Consider the following 14543-nt stretch of genomic DNA (forward strand, 5'->3'; position numbering starts at 1 on the left):
TACGCCACCAAGGGCGTTCGCCATGGACAGGAACAGGTGGTAATCACTTGGCGCTATGTCCGATGCGATAAAACCCTCCCATCCGAGCTCCCGCAGCTTCTGACGAGTCATCAACTAAGTGTGTGGTCTGGTTGTCCTGGTGGAACACTACATCCTTCCTGTTCGCCAATTCTGGAAGCTTCTCTTCGATCGCCTGGTTCAAGCGGTCCAGTTGTTCGCAGTAGATGCTAGAAGTAAGCGTCTGGCTATATGGGAGCCGCAGATAGTAGATGATTCCCTTCCAATCCCACCAAATATACAGCAAAACCTTCTTGGCCGTCAATCCCGGCTTGGCCACTGTTTGGGAAGATTCACCGGAATTCGACTACGACTACGTTTTCGCTTGATATCGTCGAATGTGATCCAGTTTTTGTCGCCACTTACCATCCGCTTCAAATATGTGTTTCGTTCGTTCGAGTTCGTTCCGTTTCAACAACATATCGCAGGCGTTGATTCGGTCCAGAAGGTTTATTTGCGTCAAATCATGCGTCACCCAAATATCAAGCTTTTTTGTGTATCCAGCCTTCTGCAGATGGTTTAAAATGGTTTGATGACTAACTCCCTCCTGGGCGATGTCACGAGATGCCACATGCCGGTCTAACTCGATGTTTTCCATAATTTGATCGGTATTCATCCTCACAGGTCTTCCGCCGGCTTGCTTATCCAGGGTGTCGTTTTCACCCGCTCTGAATCGTCGAAACTATTCCTCCGCAGTTCGAAGTGATAGAGTACCATCCCCAAAACACCGTTAATATCACGGAACGTTTCTCTAGCGAACTTGCTCTTAACGAAGGAAGACTTTAAAATAGCGCGAATGTCGGCATGGAGTGAACTCCATGTTTACACGTATACTATAACTGTTGAATGCAATATCCAAACTCATCATGCATAGCGTTGTTTTGTAGGTTATGTTTAGACCTTTCAAAGATATATAGTATTGTCAGATACAAGCTCTGTAGCGCTTTATAAATTGCCGCGAAATTCTAAAGACAAAAAGGCGGATATTTGCCAACCAAATACATATATGTTCGAAAATTAAAATTATCTATTTTTACGAGAGAAATTTATGGATAATATTTAATAACTTTTAGAACATAGATCTCAGAACATTTGTTATTTGTTATGCTATAAAGTTCATATGTATAGTATACTTAGTTTCGTTGAATTCCTATTTTTTGATTTCTTTTTAATATTTATTCATTCGTCTACATTATAATGTCGTCGCCTTTAAAAGAGTCTCCATCCGATATTATGCACTTATGCCAGCGCTTCTTCCAGGCGTCGAAACCCTTCTAAAAGGATAGCTTTTGACTTTTTCAACGATTTCTCGTATGCTTCTAGACGGTCGCTTAATCTTCTCTTTATTACTGGAAATCACTTGTCTAAAACAAATAATATTTCGGAATCATAAGCAGCTTTTTATTTCCAAGATTTTTTATTATCGTAAAACAATTAGCAACTATGAGTGGAGGATGTGAATTTTATTGTTATTGAATAATATAATAATAACAAATTAATAAGAAAATATAATAATTGTTGTTTATTCTCTTAATAGAGTTGTACTCTTAGCTTAAATAACACACTCAAGTAGAGCTAAAACAAGCAGCACTTAAAATTTCCCCAAAGCATTAAAGCAAAAAACAAAAGGCACAACTATTAAAGCAGAAAATGCAAGCACAAGCACACAAGAGAAGGAGCATCACTCTCAACAGCACGGTAGCCAACGTATGCAAAGCAAATGCAGTGAGTGCGCGCCGTTACCTCTGCTGTGCACGCAGAAACAAGTCGCATTTTGAAAAAAGCATGCATCCGAATTGGACTAAATTGAATATTAACTAAAATTGTGGAAAATAACTATTTTAAATCTAATAAAAAATAGTGAAAAGTCGCGAAAAATATTGAAGTGAAAGTAGTGAGCAACATTGAAGGTAGATTTTCTTATATTTAAATGTGTTGAACAGCAAAATGCAAATTGAATGAATAAATAGTGAATGAAATAAATTAAATGGTGCAAAAAACGTTTCGATTAAAGTAAAAAAAAGCGTAATGCACATACATACAGTTTTTGTGAAATTGAAAAATGGAGTTGTGCATTGAAAAAAATGTTAGTGCGTGGAAATCAATAGGTAGTAGTAGTGAATTAATGCATGAAAAAGACCAACGAGTAAAAGAAGGCATATAAACATTTACAGGTAAGTTATGCGCATTTATACTATTATATTTAATATTTTTTAAAGGAAAAGGTTAAAATTCAGTTTAAAAATAAAATGAGCTAATTATTAAACGCATATTTAATGTTTTAATTTACTTTTGGTGTCTTCATGCTTGATTTCTGAATTGTTATTTTAATTATCAATTAAATTGTGTTATACATATATAAGTATATGGCCAATTAAAATTATTACTGTAATTATCAATTGATCGAAAAAGTGTAAAAAATTATTTTTATTGTGATGCTGACAGCAAATAGAATTGGGGAAAGTGAGAAAATGGGTCATCTTAACTTCAAATATTTAAAGTTTTATAATATATGAGGAGTGATTTTTCAAAAAGGGATATTTATATTTTATTTTAAACTATTATAATTATGCAATCTCGCTCTTATTGCTAATATACACAATTTTTCACTTGGCTTATGATCGGAACGAGATAGTTTCGAAGTAAAAATGATTTAAATGTGAGCGTCCGTTTCAAAACGGGATAATTTTGCCCATAATTTATAGCTTTTATAACATAAAAAGATATTTTCAAATTAGTAGCCACTCTAAAACACATCAACTCTATTCACTGTTAGATACTGATAATTTTGGTTTTGACATTCGGTCAGTGATTTTCACGAGGTAATTTTGAATAGTTTTTAACGATCGACTGTTTTTATCACATCATGGATGAGAATACCGTAGAAGTTCTAAATATAAAGAAGGGATATAAGTGCAAAAAAAAAACCACAAGAACTGAAATTACACAATATTATGTATGTATATTGCAAAAGGGGATATTTACAACATAGTACAAAACTAAAGGGCGTTTCTTCAAAAAAGTACAAGCAAATTATTGAAATGTCATGTCAAAAGAGGATATTTCGATTTTTTTAAAATTTGTCGTTCTGTAGCACTAAATGTGAAGGTCCTATTTTTATAAAGTTACGACATAGCTCCTAAACTCAAAAACTACTTCAGTAGACCCCTAAACATTTACTTTAGAACGTTTTTTTATTCTGCGAAAAAAAAAACTTAAGATGTAGATATCCTCTTTTTAAAAGGCTCTCCTCATATTAGGTCTACAACTTTGCTTCCGGCGTTTTCCAATAGACGTCTCTAGGGTCAAGCACTGGTCGATTAAATCGATTAAATCGTTTTATATCGATTAAATCGTTTTATATCGATTAAATCGTTTTATATCGATTAAATTGTTTTATATCGATCTTGGACATTTGTGTCAACATTAACCCAACATTCTCAACTGAAAATGTCAATTTTTGAGCCGAATTCTCGACACTTGCGAGAAATTTAGGTTTTCTTTTTTAATTCCAAGAAAAGTGCAGCTAAGGCTCTTTGCTATCGGATACGTACGGTGAGGCTGTTCTAAGTGAAAGAATATGTCGCGAATGGTTTCAACGTTTTAAGAATGGTGATTATGAAGTCGAAGATCGAAGATGCTGAAATGGAAGCATTACTCGACTGAAACCATCACAGGAGATCGATACCGAACGCTATTGCGTTTGAGCCGAGCACTAAAAGAAAAACGGCCACAGTACGAGGAAAGAAACGATAAAGTCATTCTCCAGCATGACAATGATCGGTCTCACTTTTTTAATTCCAATTGTCCAGAAATTGCTTGTGATATTTTCAAATAGATCATACTGTAGATTCAAATATTGCGCTGTCTTATATTTAAATTTGCAATTTTCTTTTGGAAATATAATTCTACCTATTTTAGTCAGCCGAAATTTAAAAGCTTTTACAGAGTTCATATTGTGACGTCAATTATTCATTTAAAATTGTTCCAATTGAACATTTGTTGTTCGAAATTATTTTTTACATTCTGACGTGACAATTGAACAACTCCCAAATTGCTAGGTATTATTTTGAAGGTAATTCCAGAAGTGAGACCCTTTATACTGAAACAGTCGAATTAGCTATGGTGTATTTGGAGAATAGAAACCAGTTCGAGATCTTTGTACCGCCATTTTATGCCGTTCCACATAAAATGGTTCAAATGCATTTAAAATCGATATAGGCCAATATTGGCTTATTATATCTTCCCTTAAATGCGTTAAGGGGTCTGAGACACGAATATGAGTATAATATGGCATTATTATACAATAGTTTGACTTAAAGTCACGAAAATTTAAAAAAAAAAATTATAATTTCCAAAGTTATAGCTGTTTGTGTTGACTCAGTTTCAAAAAAGGTCCTTGCGGTGATAATCATAAGACCTTGGAGATTCATCTAAAATCAATCGGATAAAAAAAAAAGTTATATAAATAGATAACTCTTGGCCTGATCGAAGCTTTTTTTCAAAAATTAACAAAATGGCGGCCTCAGGAATTTTTTTTCTTGATTTTCGGAAAAAATCAACAGTTAATTGGTCTTAAAAAATCGAAATTAAAAAACAAATCCTTCGATAAGGCCTGAATTTATTATGTATTCTAAAAGCTGTATGAATTTCATTAAAATCTACTGAGTGGTTATCGAGTTACAGTTGTCACCAGTTCAAAAAACATAGATAGTTATGAGATAAACGCAAAGTTTCATCCGAGCGTTTTGGAGTGCTCTTTGTTATTTGTCGATTTTTTTTCTAACCCTTAAAAAGAACTATTTATTCCTCGTTTGAACAAAACAGCTTCTCATGTCACTCATGTCATTCAGATCTACTGAAGTGACTTTTCCTTATGAATTAATCTATTTATATTGGTTTGGGTAATATGAAGTTTCTAATGAAATTCCTCTTTAAGCTTATGCAGATTAATTATTAATTTTTTGTGGCAGGATCCACGTCTTTAGCTTTAATTAACATAATATTTTCATATTTTCGTAAATACCTCAGTCAAATAATTATATGTGCATGACCTTTTTGCAAAAAAATTAAAGATTACAAAATTGCAAAATATTTCTGAGTATGCAGGTTTGTTATTATTAATGTATACGATATAAAAAACAAAAAGTTAACAATTTTCAAAATATTTTTTAAACTATAAAACAAAATTGAAATTTAGGCTAATGGTAAATATTTATATGTGCATTTTAATATTTTTACCAGTAAAGCCTATACATTTGAGTTTAACTGAAAGAAATGTTTATTTTAATAGTCAGTAGAATTGTCCTTATATTTTAAAACTAAATTAAGTCGCTTAATCAGAGAATTAACTACTGACTGTAGAATAGTTATGTAAATATTGGCAAATTCTTGCTTTATGGCTAATTTAAGGTGACGTACTGTCTCAAACTGCTTTCCGTTGTGGAAAACAGGAGCAGAGAGGTTCCCCCAGAGATCCTCAATAGGATTTAGGTTCGAACTCAATGCTGCACATTGTAATACCGGAATTTTCCGGTCATTTAAGATGTTCTTCGTGTGGATTAAAGCGTTATCCTTTCGATATGTCCAGTTATATGCCATAAATATTGCCAGCAAATTTTATTAACTCGCTGTCCAAAGGATCTACATTGATATTAGCATTCATTTGAGTGCTTATAAAACATGTAGATAGCTTTCCACAGCAGCAAAATGCAGCCCCTGAAATCAAGGTACCGCTTCCAAAACATCGCTTGTAGTAGTACCGTCGTTCCTGGTGCGAATCTCTCCAATATGCAATGCAATGACCTGGGCCGACCAAATTTAATTTTTTTTCATCACTAAAGACTGTATTCTATCACTCATCGGCACAGAATTGGTATTTATTTGCAAACCTCAAATGTGCTTTATTATGTCTTTCTTTAGCGTTGGTTTAGGTGGCATGGAGGTGTGTTTCAGAAACAGATTTTTATTTATAATTGGAAAAATTATATTTATTGTGATTTTCTGTCTTAACTAGGTCCATATTTGATCGCTGCTTATCAAATCCGCAACTACTAGCCCTCGAATCATCCTTTCGCACCGCTCATCAATGTTGTTTTTCGTCCGCTGCGTCGCACTATACCATAATTAGTGGGGTTTTTAAAAAATTTTGAGATACAGTTCCGATGTCGCTTTGGTCTAGAGCCATTTTGGAACCGCTTTTATGCATTCCTATGATTATTACTTGTTCCTCGGCTGATAAACTAGTACTACGAGGCATTTTAGGCTTAAAGTTAAATAAATGTAATAAATTTTTTAATAATTCATTAAGTTAATGCACCTATAATAATTTTGAAAACAAATTTTTGCAAAAAGAAGTTTTTGCTGCGACACTATCAGCAAGAAAGATCCGCTAAACTGATTTTGCACATATAAATATTTTCTATGCAATACCCAATTCACAATCACATTCACGAACGAGAAAAGTATGAAACAATTTTCGGTGAATAGTAACGGTAACATATCAACCTTTTATTCCACATTTATCGAAATCCAAAAAAATAACAGTGAATAAGAAATATAAACAAAAGCCGAAATGCACATATAATTATTTGACTAGAGTATTTTGGTATTAAAATCATAATTATTTAAACCAATTACTATTCGTGGCAGATTTTTAATGATAGCGATTAATTTTAATTTCACAACTGGGATTTATCCGAGCAATTAAATAAATATTTAAACGCTTGTATTAAATTTGATATTACTTGAAAATTTCCAAGAAATAAATAATTTACAAATATATTATATAAAATACATATTTGTATTTGTAAACCTTAAATGGCTGCGTTTGAACTCTACTGTTGTAACATGTTGTACTGTTGTAATTACCACTAACAATGACATCTATGACCTTCAATATTTAAACGTTTACAGGAAATATAAGCGATTACATACTTATTACATATGTATTACGGATGCATTTGCTGCATATTCTGCTATTCACTGTGTAGTCGAACAAAATACATAGCAAAAAGTAGAAATGCAAGCGCCAAATAGCGAGATAGCAGCAGCTATTGCTAAGTGATAAGCTGCAGTCGACGCATTAAAATCAGTACGCTCGGTAGGGAAGCTGCAATGCATTCAACACAAAGGTGGATATCCTGCAAAGTAAATGCAAATATACATGCAGTGTACAGATATATACATATGTATGTATGTATAAGATATTTTAAAAATGTTTGCTTAACCGTATGCAAGCATATCCCCTATATACATATATATATAACCTTATAAAGTATGTGTGTATTTATAACGGCAGCGAGTACGCATATTTGCTGCAATGTTTTTGTTATCATTTTCTGCGACGCTGATTCTGCTGATGTTGCACGCATTGCATTCCAAAAGATTGCTCGCTGCTCTACTAACCTTGTGCGCCAAACGCTGTGTCATAGTTGTCTGTGACTACTGCACTTTCTTTCTGTCTGTTTGTCTATCTGACTGTGTGTGTGTGTGTTTGTTTTTATTTGTCTTTATCTGTATGTGTGCTTCCTTTTTAGTAAAGATGCGTGTGTGTTTCTCTATCTGTCTATCTTGTGCTGTGCTGCACAATAGATTGCACTACTATCTGCTCCATTGCAAATCACTCATACGCCCGAGTGGCTTTAACGAGCAAATGTGCCATTGACATGCAAAACAACAACTGCTGCAACAACAGCGAAACCTTATACCGTATTAGTTGCGTTTAGACAAGTTTATTTTGTCGACAAATGGTAACGTTTAAGAACAAAAATGTTGTGAATGATAGTAATAGAAAAATAGAGAGGGAATGATAATGATATGTAAAAGGTTTTTGCGGGTAATTTGGTGTTAATCCTTCGAATGCGGTATTTACTCGTATATAAGTATCTGAAAACTGTTTTTAGCTGATAATAGTCTTATAAGACGCAGCTAGATATTGTCTTTGTAAATTTTTCTTTAAGCTTCCGCTAAAAAATGTATATATTATATCACGTTTAAGACTCAACTAAACAGTTGAATAGTTTAATGGTTTAAATGTGTTTCGTCCGGGAAAAAAAAAAACAATATAAAACAATAATTATTTTGTTCAACGTTGTTATTGTCTTGAAAATTTAATGAGAGATTACTGAAATTTTTGAAGAAAAATATTAAAAACTCAGCCATTGTGACGTTATTTCCGGCGAGCTCTGAGAAGAAGGTGCGCTCGCGTTGACATCTTAACTTCTTAAAGGATCATCTGAATAACAAATAAAACAATTTTTTTTAGTAAATGCTCTGAACACAAAGGAGACTACACGATGAAGCGACTACAAATGGCTACAAACGCCGCTTTAAAGCCAGCGTCTTGAACATTTTGAAGACGGTAGCGACATATCAAACAGCAATTTCATTGTTGCCGTACTGAAACCTTTCACTTCAATGAAATTTAAATATTATGTTCAAACTGAAATTTTTTGTGCAAAAAATATATAAATATGTCCATTTATTTGTTTGAAATAATCTATTACACAAGTATACACGGTTTTGGATCTGGGCAACCAAAAGTGGTTTCTATGACAATTGATGACACTGAATCCGAATCTTCATTTCGTTTTTATACTCTCGCAACAAAAGTTGCTAAAGAGAGTATTATAGTTTTGTTCACATAACGGTTGTTTGTAACACCTAAAACTAAAAGAGTTAGATATAGAGTCATATATACCAAAGTGATCAGGGTGACGAGTAGATTTGAAATCCGAATGTCTGTCCGTCCGTCCGTCTGTCCGTCTGCCCGTCTGTCCGTCTGTCTGTCTGTCTGTCTGTCCGTCTGTCCGTCTGTGCAAGCTGTAACTTGAGTAAAAATTAAGATATCTTGACGAAACTTGGCACACTTATTTCTTGGCACCATAAGAAGATCAAGTTCGAAAATGGGCAGAATCGGACCATTGCCACGCCCACAAAATGGAGAAAACCAAAAACACATAAAGTGTCATAACTAAGCCATAAATGATGATATAAAAGTAAAATTTGGAATAAAGGATCGCACTAGGAGGGGGCATATTTGGATGTAATTTTTTTGGGGAAGTGGGTGTGGCCCCGCCCACAAAACGGTTATTTGTATTTAACTCGCAAACTAATAAAGCTATATAAACGAAACTTTCTGCAGTCGGTTCTCTTACATACCCCACCACACACCATAAAAATAGTTGAAATCCGATAATAACCACGCCCACCTCCCATACAAAGGTTAGGTTGAAAATTACTAAAAGTGGGTTAACTAACTAACGAAAAACGTCAGAAACACTATGTTTTGCAGAAGAAATAGCAGAAGGGAGCTGTACTCAGATTTTTTTACAAAATGGAAAATGGGCGTGGCATCGCCCACTTATGGGTCAAAAACCATTTCTCAGGAACTACTCGACCGATTCGAATGAAATTCGGTATATAATATTTTCTTGAGACCCTGATAACACGGACAAAAAATGGGCGAAATCGGTTCACAACCATTACTACTTTCCTTATAACTCAATTTTGAAATCCATCTTATTCCTTCAATTTATAATGTATACATAAGGAACCAATGAAGATAATGGAATAAAACTTTGCACAATTAGTGCATATCATCTCTGGTTTCACTTGTGAAAAAATTGTCGAAAACGGACCATAACTTTTCAAGGCCCCAGATATCGAACATGTTGAACTCAGCGCCTAAGGATAAATTTTAACCGAAAATATGGGTAAATCTCTCAGATATCTCAATTTAATTCAGAGGAAATTGTTTTCTTCTAATAGTGTGTCTCTGTTCCAAAAATTATTAAAATCGGGTCATGACATCTCCATATACCTCATTGTTGGTTTTTCAAAAGTATCTTCTCCTAGCTCCCATATACCTAATTATAGGTTTTTCAAAAATACGGTGAGCTTTATTCCGCATATATGTATTGGCTAAATTTCTTCAATAAATTGCGAGAGTATAAAATGTTCGGTTGCACCCGAACTTAGCCTTTCCTTACTTGTTTAAGATTGATTCTAGTTTTTGAATTAATCAATAATTTAATTTTTTCTGATTTTTGTCTAATAATATTCATTTTATTAACTTAAAAGTAACATATCAGAAATGAAGATTAGTGGAACTTTGCCTTTTGTATTGCTTAGTATCTGTTTCACGTATTAGAGTGCAACAGTAGTTGCTCATCATGCCTTCATCCCAAAATCCTTGGTATCTTCTTTCAATGTTGGCTAGATCTTGTTTTAGCCGTTCTCCTTGTTCGTCGATCGTATCACCCAAGTTTTCGGGAAAAAAATCGAGATGGGAATGCAGAAAATGGATCTTTAGAGACATTCTAGCTCCAATCTTTCGATAATTTTGCAACATATCGCCAATAATTTCCTTAAAATTAGGGGATTTGTGATTACCAAGAAAGTGGTGAACGATATTTTGAAAAGATGCCCATGCGGCTGCTTCATCGGGCGATAAATATTTTGTAAATTTTTTATCAGCCATTAATTTTCTAATATCAGATCTGACAAACATTCCTTCTTGGATTTTTGCATATGATAATTTAGGAAACAACTTAACTAAATACTGAAAAGCCGGTCCTTCACGGTTAATTGCTTTGATAAAGTTCTTTATAAGGCCTAGTTTAATGTGAAGAGGTGGCAGGAAAATGTCTTGTGGATTTACAAGTGGTTCAGCGGAGACGTTTTGATGTCCAGGCTTATCAAGCAGTGCCTGTAAGATAGGGAGAATTTTCCTCAATCGGATATATTTAATTATTGTTCTAGCAAACTGTGCTTGAAACAGCACAATGGTGCTATCATGCGAGAACTCGGAAACTAGAATCAATCTTAAAAAACTAAATGCATATTCGAATTCAGCATATCAAATATAGTTAAGAATCGTTCTTATCTGCTCAGATCCAAAAGTTGACCTGAATTTGTAAACTTGTGTTATTATTACAAATGAGAAATTAAAACTATTTTACGCTTCTGCTGGCAAAATAAAGTTGTACTTGTTAGAACTTTGAATAATTTTACATTTCACATATTAGTGACTGCTCTACAGCGGCCATTGTCGTCGACAATATTAGAAACATTTGTAATTTGGTGATAACTTCAAGTCTGCTTTCGCGAAGTTGTACTATTGTCTAAAAAACCCTGCCCATAAGAACGCGCGTATTTTAATATTTGACAGATGTTGCTCGTCGCTTATCGTCGTCTATTAATATTTAATTTTTGGATTAAAATTTAATTTTTGGCTAAGGTTTCTACGAAAAAAAATGGCTAAAAAATGACTCATTTTTTAAATAGTTTTAATCGAAAAAATCCGTCGCCTAAATCCTTGTAAATTATGTCTAGAAAACTTCGAGAAATATTGACAACAGACTTTGAAAACACAGTTATGAGACAAGCTCGAAGTTTTGAGTGGCAATAGAACAGAGAAAAAAATTAACTTCTTCAAACTGTATCTCCAAAACTATACTCGGATCGACCTAAAATTCCAACACAATATTCCAGAGAATTTATTTTCTATAGTGATTAAGTAAATGTGAAGGTATACATACTTCTCCACCTTTCTACTGATCTCTATGTAACATATTTTCTCCAGTAATGGTAGAAAAGACCAAGTCTAAAGTACTTTACTTCTTTTGGAAGAATTAATTTTCTGCATTAGCTTTTCTTCGTCAATCATTCAAATATTTTCATAATATATGAAGGTGAATGTTTCTGGTATCATTTTATTTTGGGTATTTCAATTGGTCTTCGATAACTAAGCTTCGTTTCTGAGGAACTAAAATTTGTATTTATGGAAAAGGAAATTATATATCTTAATCTTAAAAAATTGCTCTAGAGTAATATGGATAAATATTTGATATAATGTTCTCTAGATATTTGGCTAAGCCTCCAGAAAGGTCTCCGGCAATTCATAATTTGGATATATCTTTATATAGAAATTTAAAAACACTTCAGAGTACATACATATATATACTAGAAACAGCTTTGGGGTTTAAAAATAGATTAAGCTCCGTTTTGAGGTATTTATAAATCCGAAACATCAGTTGAAATCACTTAAAAGAAACTAAACAGAAATTTCTTGCATAAAAAAAACAGTTTCAATGTAAATGAGCTCTTCAAAACAACTGTTAAAATACACTTTCAAGCAATCGCAGCCAACTTCATTCAAATTCAGTGGAATGGATTGGCAATAGCAGAAACAGGAATCGGTTCGCTATCGGTTCCTCTTGCTTATTGTGACACAATAAAAACCTACATATAAATATTAAGCCAGTTCAGTGTTCCTTTGTACTTGCTCATAAAAAGAACTTGCTTAAAGACTAGGTGTAGAGGTCGCTAATGCATTGGCTGGTATTCAACATACTACCTGAATACCCTTATAGCAGTGGAGTTTATTAAATTTTAATATAAATAAGGTATATAATAGTATACATATGTAGTTTAAATAATTTCCAATATCAATACATTTATATAACTATGAATTTATTTAATACATTATTCATAGTATCATATGTAACCACTGACAATCACACCCTTATATAAGTACATAAGCGAGAAGCTTTCGTGTTCGAAATCATCTGCACTGTTAAGTGCTTTGCTTGCCACATATTGATGGAAAATGCAACAGCAAATTTGAAGATTTCATCCGCTTAGCACCAAATACACTTTCAAGCAGTGGGATTATTAAATAAATGGAATGTACAAATATACACAATGCGAATGGCAAACGAGTTAAAGACATGAGCAGCGATGAAATTGTATATTTTATGCGAGCAGAAATGGCATGGCAAAAAAAGCAAGTGAGATACCAGAATAACATTTGAGGACTTTAAATTTGGTGCAAAAATGTTGTTGTTGTTGTTTTGGTAAGAATTGCACGAAAAATTGCAGTTGCGAGCAACATTGATGCGGGTGCGAACATGTTGCGGAAAAGAGGTGAAGGCAAGGGAGGGCGTGCAAGAGTTTATACAAACGCCAACGGCAGCAAGTAAAGAAAGCAACTAAGAGGCTGCTGGAGAGAGAGTGGAGAGTGGGAGTTTTGTTGTAAACGAAATGCAAGGAAATCCTAAAAATATAATGTGCACAGTAGAAATGCAGGAAAGCTGCAGACAGATGTCAAACAGACACAGCGAGGCGAAGCAATGAGGATGTAGTGGCAAGTGGAAGGAGAGTGAAACGAGGGAAAGCAAGACTGTAGAAATTGCAGAGCAAGCTATGTATTATCGCATGAAGACGCTAGTCATGCGAGGCATAAACATACAAACACATATTTACCCACACATACACGCATACATGCATATATAGATGTACCGTTGTATGTTGACTATAGTAACTTTCTGCGAATGTGTCAGATGCTGGTGTGCGTGTGTGTTTGCGCTCGCTAAATAAATGCTTACACTCAGATATGTCTGCATAAATGTGTAAATGTCTGCTACGACATTCACTCAAAAAGACAGTCGCTTACAAAAACAACAACAGCAACATGAAGATGCCGTATAAAAAGATGTGGAAATCTCGCATACACCGCAACATTGCTGTAAGACAATCGTCCTTTGGTGTGCAATTCCAACCAGCAGATTTTCAAAGATTTCCTCTTCACTGTCATTTTACTTACAAAGTTGTTTAGTTGCTTAGTATCGTTGTTGTTGTTGTTGTTATAGTTGTTCTTAGTTGCAGTGTTTATGTCTTATGCATTCTCCGGGTTTCTTTGCGTAACTGAAATTGTGTGATTCTTTCAATTGCAACCGCAGGACATATTAACGAAGCTACATATGTAAGCGTACCGCTTTGAGTAGGAGGATTGAAGTTCATGCATTTCTCACTTTTTAGTTATAGATTCAAAGAATTTGTGACAGTATTAAATGTTTATAATGCTTCCTAAATTCTCAATTAATTTCTTTATCTCCGAGGATTGTAGTTGCTTATTGTTGACCCATCTATATTTAAAATATTTAATGTACAGCGAAGAGTTATGTTTTATTTGATTATCATTCATTTTCGATATCAAAGTACTTGGTATTGTAATTATTAATGTTCCTAATACTATAACATCTTTAGTTAGTTGAAGTTGAAATTACACAATATTAGACCAATAAACTTCAAATTCATATATCGTATCACGAATTACAACTAACTTCAGTTGAAGTTCTAATTACAGTTGGAGTTATAATTCTATTTAAAGTTGTATTTCCAGTTAAAGTTGAAATTCCAGCTGAAGTCATAATTCTAGTTATAGATAATTCCAGTTGAAGTTGTTATTCTGGTTAAAGTTGTGATGCCAGTTAAAGTTGTAATTCCAGTTAAAGTTGTAATTCCAGCTGAAGTTGTAATTCTGGTTAAAGTTGTAATGCCAGTTTAAATTGTATTTCCAGTTAAAGTTGTAATTCCAGCTGAAGTTGTAATTCCAGTTAAAGTAGTAATTCTAGCTGAAATTGTAATTCTAGTTAAGGTTGTAATTCCAGTTAAAGTTGTAATTCCAGTTAAAGTTGTAT

General features: G+C 33.7%; 1 protein-coding gene across 2 annotated transcripts in view; it reads left to right on the forward strand.

Moving 5' to 3' along the window:
• The first annotated feature begins 1751 nt into the window (after positions 1–1751).
• Lac_4 (Lachesin) overlaps positions 1752–14543 on the forward strand; it is a 398804-nt gene continuing 386012 nt past the window's right edge. For both annotated transcript variants that reach the window (XM_054230633.1, XM_054230634.1), the window contains exon 1: positions 1752–2231. The gene's annotated coding sequence lies outside the window, so the exon portion shown is untranslated. The remainder of the gene's footprint in view (positions 2232–14543) is intronic.

This window comes from Zeugodacus cucurbitae, chromosome 5, assembly GCF_028554725.1.
Source record: "Zeugodacus cucurbitae isolate PBARC_wt_2022May chromosome 5, idZeuCucr1.2, whole genome shotgun sequence".
Taxonomy (NCBI): Eukaryota; Metazoa; Arthropoda; class Insecta; order Diptera; family Tephritidae; genus Zeugodacus; species Zeugodacus cucurbitae.